Here is a 7,441-nt window from a genome sequence, read left to right on the forward strand (position 1 = left end):
TCACATAGCCTAAGATGCTTCCGTCTCCAACTCCTCTGTTTGCTCTCCATATGTGAAAACAGGCCTCCCTCAAAATTTGCTACTAGGTAAGAAATCTTCATGTTGGTAGAATGCCATGTTTTTTCATTTACACTTTAGAAAAATCCTAAAGAAAAAGGAAAGGCTGAATAAGGAGAAAGACTCAAGCGTAGAGGGTACAACATAGGGAACTACCTTTGTCTGGCTTCACTTTCTAAAATGACCCTTTTATCTGCTGAAGATAAAAGGAAAAGCTGTCTCTCCTGCCTTCCTTTATTTGACCAAATGTGTAGAAGGCAGTTTCTTTCACTGGAAATATTATTTGTGTTTTGTTTGAGCCTCCTTTTCACCAACAGCAAAATCTGACATTGTTCCATCAGTGGGGAAAGTCGGCCTGGCAAATGATGTTTACAGTATTTGGAAACCAGGTAGGGACCCCCCACTCCAGGAGGTAAACACTTTCTTTTCAAACATACAGAGGAACACACTGTGTGGTTGCCATTGGCTTTTCCTTCAAGTGACAAAACTGTCTGCACAAATGGTGTTTGTAATTCACTACAGTCAACCAAGTAATGGTTTTGTCATTTTCTGTCTGCAACCAACAATTTCACTGTGTTTCATAACGTGGCATTGGTACATTAATCGCTGCTTGGCCCAGTTTTATTTTAAATGACACAACAGAACTGTTCCATGAATGCTTGGCCTCATTCCACCCAGTCTAAGCCACGCTTGCTTGCATCTGCATCCAATGGGGCCAGATGTATTTTGGTGGAGGGTACTGAAGCTTTGTCTCAAAGGGAATTGCTAATGATGCTTCTGTTCACTTTGAGCCCTTGGCCCACCTCCCTTCTCTGTTATTTGTCTCCCTGCATTGCTCCTCATGTTCACAGCAACAATCACATTGACAATAAAGCTCCCTTTAAATTATATTCCCTCTTTTTCAGAGATTTCTCAAGCAGCTACTTAAGAATATTAATTTCAACTAATAAAATCTGTTTCAACCAAGCATAGAAATTAGGTGACTTTATTTGACTAGAGAATTATATAAAAACAAAAGAATAATAAATGAAGACTAGCATCATAAAAGATAGGAACCAAGTCAAAAATTACAGTAACTCTGGTCACCTCCTTGCTCTAATTTTGCTTCTACATTTCTCCACACCAATTCCTTTTTCTTCTCTTGATATCTGACTTCATGGAGTCATACTGTGCATACCTCAAATGGTACTTAAACCAAATTCCAATTTCTGAGTCATTTCCATCACAAAGGCTCATTCTGGGCCTCTTAGATACACAAGACATTGACTGTGAAAAGAAGTTTTAGTGATTGTGATGGCTATTCTCTTGGTTGTCAGGTTGGCTATATCTGGAATGAACTACAATCCAGAAATGAAGGGCACGCCTGTGATCCAGACCTTGTGGCAGGAAAACAACATGTCAGTGATTCAGATCTTGAGGCTGCAAGGCACACCTTTAGTCTGAGCCACACCTTCTGCTAGAAGACTATATAAGGACAATGGAAGAAGGAAGGGCTCATTTGTTTTTTACCTACTTGCCCTCACCTTGTCACCACATCCATTCCTTTGTGTTTCCAACATACATAGAAAACCAGCTGAGACAACCAGCCTCATGGAACTACTAGATTCTTGGATCTTCCATTCACAGTTAGCCATTGTTGGACTACAGCCTGTAAGTCATCCCAATAAATGTACATGTTTATAAATAAATATATATATAAATATGAGATAGACAGAGAGAGAGAGAGAGAGAGAGAGAGAGAGAGAGAGAGAGATTCATTCCAAATTTTTTTTGACTCTAGAGAACCCTGACTGTTTTAGTTAGGGTTTCTATTGCTGTGAAGAGATACCATGACCATGGCAATTGTTGTAAAGGAGACATTTAATTGGGTGGCTTACAGTTCAGAGGTTCAGTCCATTATCATCATGGTGGGACACGGCAGCATGTAAGCGGACATGGTGCTAGAGAAGGAATTGAGGATTTTACATCTTGATGTGCAGGCAACAGGAAGTAAACTGAGACACTGGGTGTGGCTTGAGCATATATGAGACCTCAAAGCCTGTCTCCACAGTAACACACTTCCTCCAACAAGGCCATACCTATTCCAAAAAAGCTACACCTCCCAGTAGCGACACTCCCTATGAGCTTACAGGGGCCAATTACATTCAAACTACCACACTGACTAATACAGTTATCAAGACTCTGTCTTAATGACAGGGGAAATTGTCAGAGAAATTACATGTGCTAGAAACAGCAAAAAGATACTTCTACAAAGATATAGATTCCATTATCCATATGTAGACATAAAATGACATTGTACTATAGGGGTCTTATCATAAAGGACTACCACTCGATATGCCATGTTTGGATGGTATCCATGGGAGGCCTGCCCTTTTCTGAATAGAATGCAGGAGGAGTGGATAGGAGTAGCAGAAGGAAGGAAAGGGGACTGGCAGGAGAGCAGGTAGAGAAAAGAGCAGTTAGGATATAAAAATTAATTATTTAATCAAATAAATTAATTAAAGTGGCTCTCTACATTTCCAAGTTTAAGTGACTAGAAAGGCTTCAAATTCAAGGCATAAACTCCAGGCTACTTTACTTTAACAACTTTTTTATTTATTTTACATACCAAACACAGTTTCCCCTCCCTCCTCTCGTCCTATTCCCTCCCCCACTCCTACCTCCCTTCCCCTCCTCCCCATCTATTCCTCCTCCATCTCAATTCAGAAAAGGGCAGGCTTCCCATGGGCTTGAACAAAGCATGGCTCATCAAATTGAGGCAGGACCAAGTACAGACTCCAGGCTATTACAGCACCCAAAATGCAGCTTGCAATACAGTATAGAAAGAGCTTTAGAAACCAGCACCTGTACAGTTTCACAGAGCAACGTCTATCCTGATTCACAGTGTTTGGATCATGTCAGTTCTAAACAATGTGTTTCTGTAAGCTTCCTGGTCCGCTCAAAGATGTTACAATTGGGAAGACAAGACGAAATTAATTAATTAATTAATTAATTAATTAATGGAAGGATGTGAAGGACTTAAACCACTGCCAATCTTCACATATCCTTTCCTGCAGTTGAATTGGGAACTGTTCTTACCATTGTAATAAAGGCATTTTACTCTATATTAAAGGATGAATTATTCCTGATTTTAAAATATTTTAGTGCCCATCACAAAGTCACCATCCCTTCATTCACTACTTTCTGCTGAAAGCAAACATTTTCTGCTTTATTGAATATGTTATTAATTCCTAAAATTAAAAATTCTTTTTCTTTTCCCATCTCCTTTCATGGGAACAACTTCCCTTTTCCAACATCACTGTTTCCTGCTCCCAAATTTTGGGCGAGGGGGAGCAGGAGAAGAGAAGTTGAATAATGTTGTGAATTTAAATGCATCTGTTGCCATAGGAACAGTAGCCACTGAGTGTGGAGAACCACTTGTGGCTCCAATATATGCAGGAGACCTATTACCAAGCCTGGAAACTAATTCCATAAACAATGACAAGTGTGTGCACATTTAGAGAAAATTACTTATCTTATTGGGAGGAGGCAGGAAAAGCAAAGGAAGTACAGGTGGCCGTGATCATGCCTGTTGCCTAACAAAATGGCTGTTTCTCAAAGAGTTCTGTTATTTGTAGCAACCTTGACTACAAGAAAATAGTGAAATGATATTTTCCTACATTTTCTTACCTATGTCCCTATGGGTACAGGTGACCACAGGGCAAACATGGTCCCAACCTTTCTTTCCTTTAGCAAACTGCTGCCTATTTAGCACCATGAAATTCTGAGTGATGTGCAATTCCAGTGGTTCTTGGCCACTTCAAAAACAAAGAGCCTCCATTAAATTCTTGGCACCATGGAAAGAAAGCTGTAGCTGCTACATCTCTCCTTCTTCTCATTAAACGCAATCAGTCATTGCTGTTTATCCTCTGTGTTAAAACAGACAGGAGAATATATTTAAGAGTGTTGCTCTCGTTAAAGTCATAAGACCTAAAGATCTAAGGTGTGGCTACTATAGGCTGATTGATCTTAGTGTGGTTATTCTTAACCCTCAAGGCCAGATAATGAGAAATTTAGTCTGGTGTGGTTGCCAAATGTTTGGAGAAATAGGGAAGAAGGTCTGTCTCTTCATTGTATCTTGATAAAGAAATCTTTTGCCGCATTCCCCTTTTTGGTTGGGGTATTTAAGAATGTTGAATAAACTTAGGGCATTCAGTATTCACTGGATTGCCTTCCCAACTCAAAAAAATGTGTTGCTCTCCTCTCATCCTTGTCATAAGGAAAATGTTGACAGAGAAAGTTAATCACATCCGCAGCTCTGGTTTTCCAAACAAAAACTAAGGGTGGGGTACAGCACCGACAGAGAGGCGGCTGGGGTAATTCTGGCAGTGCTGTGGCAGAAAGGCAAGGAAACCAAAATCTGAGAACTTCCAAAAGTACCCCAGAGGGACACATCTGAAGAATATAGAGAGTTCCCTTGAAACAGAACTGATCAATGAAAACACACATACATACACGGAATTTCCTACAATGGCTTACGGGCTGTGGTCCAGCAAGTCCAACTGTAGCTGCCTCCTCAAGGAAATAGTGTTTGATCCACATGGCTGGATGTCTCATCTTGTCTTCAGTACATATCAGAACCGTGAAGAAGCAGGCTCTGATAATTCCAATGAAAGAACCTGCCATTGAGAGTGAGGGGCAAGGAGATGAAAAGCAAAAGCTCCTTCATCCATGTCCTTTATATAGGCTGCCACCAGAAGGTGTGGCCCAGATTTAGGCTGGTCTTCTGACCTCAGATGATCTGGATTTGAGGTGGGTCTTCCCTTGTCAAACAATGCAATTAAGAAAAAAAAATCCTTCATAGGTGTGCTCATCTGCTTAGGTTTTAGCTAATTCCAGATGTAGTCAAGGTGGCAACTAAGAATAGTCATCCCAGAAAGTGACATTATGGGAACAAAACTGTGTTTAACCTGGTATAGCCTCACAAATCCATTCTCAGGGACCAACTGGGACACTGGTGACTAAAAGTCAGAACCCAGGCAGGGAGAGAATACCCAACCAGAAAAGTACACTCAACAATGACTGCACTTTGCACTCACCCCCCAGGCCCCAGACACTGAAATCCCTAGAGGTGGTAGCTGGTAGGTGGGTGCCACAATGTAGGAAACTCTACAGAACACTGAGTTCCACACAGACTGAGAGCAACCCTACTTCTACGGCGGCCCACCACACACTCAACTCCACAAGACAAAAGAAGAGGTGGGAAAAACACATTTAACTGGTAAAGAGGAAATGCGGAATGATATTGAAACATCTTCTATTCCATTTTATTTCCTCTTCTTCATTTTAGGCTTTTGTGTTTGTATTGTTCCTTTTGTTTTAGCTTGCATTTTGCCTGAATAAGAATTTTCATGAAAAAAATAGTCATCCAAATAAAACTGAATCATCAAATAGACAAGATTAGAGAAGTACAAAGTAAAGGAGCAATATTAAAAAATGTAAGAGAAGAACACAAACTCACCTTTAAAATACATACATAAAAATGATACCAGATTTCTCCTCAGCAGCCCTAAAGTCCAAAAAAAGCACAGAATAATAAATTCCAATCCCTTAAATTAATTTACTACCATTACCACCCAAGAATACCAGATACAGAGATTACATTTTAACTTAATGAAAAAATAAAGGCTATTGAAAGACAAGTGCAAACTAAGACAATTCAGGACAACCAAGACAGAAAATGCACACTATCTATAGAAGATGAATAGTGACAGTTATTGAGAACATAGCAAAATAATTTAATGTGAGAAATAGATGAACATAGGCAAGCTAGGAAAAACCCACCAGGTCCAATGCAGAAAACTAGTTAACATCCATATTAATAGAGTCTAATGAGCAGAATAAACACTAATATATCCAAATGGAAAAATAACTCCCAAAGCATAGAAATGACTAACATCCTTCAGTAATAATCTTAGATGCAACTGTCCTCAATGACAATTTAAAAGCACAAACTAGTTAACTGGATAAAATGCAATATTCAACAATTTATTATCTTTAATAAATATGACTCATTGGGAATGGTACTCCCTGAATTTATTAAAATAGCTTATTAAGCTAGTAGAAGCAAAAAATCAAGCTGGTATAGCTATTCTGGTACACAATAAAGTATATTTCAAATCAAAATTAGAACACAGAAAGATCACTAATAATAAAAGTCACAATTCATCAAGAATAAACAACAATTGAAAATACATACACATCAAATGATTGGGCTCCTAACTTCATTAAACATGGTCAAAAGTGCTTATCACATAGGACCCAATGCAATGAGATTGGGTGACTTCAAGATCAAAATTTCCATAGAAGGCAGGCTAAAAAAATCAACCTAGAGGCTCCAAGTTAAGTTGGATTTTCCCTTTTTTAATTTAAGTTAGAAAAGCTTCTTTTACATATCAATCCCAGCTCTCTACCCCTCTACTCCCTCCCTGCCCCCACCAACCCCCTATCCCATGCCCTTTCTGCTCCCCAAGGAGGCCTTCCATGGGGAAACTTCAAAGTATGTCATATCATTTGGAGCAGGGTCTAGATCCTCCTTCATGTGTCTAGGCTGAGACAGCATCCCCCTATGTGGAGTGGGCTCCCAAAGTCCATTCAAGTACTAGGCATAAATACTGATCCAGAGGCCCCATAGATTGCCCAGGCCTCCTCACTGAAATCCTTGTTCAGGGGGTCTGGATCAGTCCTATGCTGGTTTCCCAGCTATCAGTCTGGGGTCCATGAGCTTGTTCAGGTCAGCTGTTTCTGTGGGTTTCTCCAGCCTAGTCTTGACTCCTTTGCTCTTCACTCTTCCCTGTCTGCAACTGGATTCCAGGAGGTCAATTCAGTGTTCAGCTGTGGGTGTCTGCTTCTGCTTCCATCAGCTACTGGATGAATGCTCTAGGATGGCATGTAAGTAGTCATCAATCTCATTATCAGAGAAGAGCATTTAAGGTAGCCTCTCCACTATTGCTTAGATTATTAGTTGGGGTCAACCTTGTAGATCTCTGGACATTTCCCTAGTGTCAGATTTCTCTTTAAATCTATAATTGATCCCTCTATTATGGTGTCTCTTTTCTTGCTCTCCTCTGTTCTTCCCCTAACATGATCATCCTGCTCTCTTCTGTCCTCCTCTCCTCTCCTCTTCTCCCGTTCTCTTTCTTCTAACTCCCTCTCTCCTCCCCCCATACTCCCAATTGGCTGAGATCTTGTCCCTTTCACCTTCTCCAGGGGACCATGTATATCTCTCTTCCAATCCTCCTTGTTTCCTAGCTTCTCTGGTGGTGTGGATTGTAGGCTGGTACTCCTTTGCTCTAAGTCTAAAATCTACATATGAGTGAGTACATACCATGTTTGTCTTTTTGTG

Source organism: Mesocricetus auratus, unplaced genomic scaffold, assembly GCF_017639785.1.
Source record: "Mesocricetus auratus isolate SY011 unplaced genomic scaffold, BCM_Maur_2.0 Super-Scaffold_100010, whole genome shotgun sequence".
In the NCBI taxonomy this organism is placed as follows: Eukaryota; Metazoa; Chordata; class Mammalia; order Rodentia; family Cricetidae; genus Mesocricetus; species Mesocricetus auratus.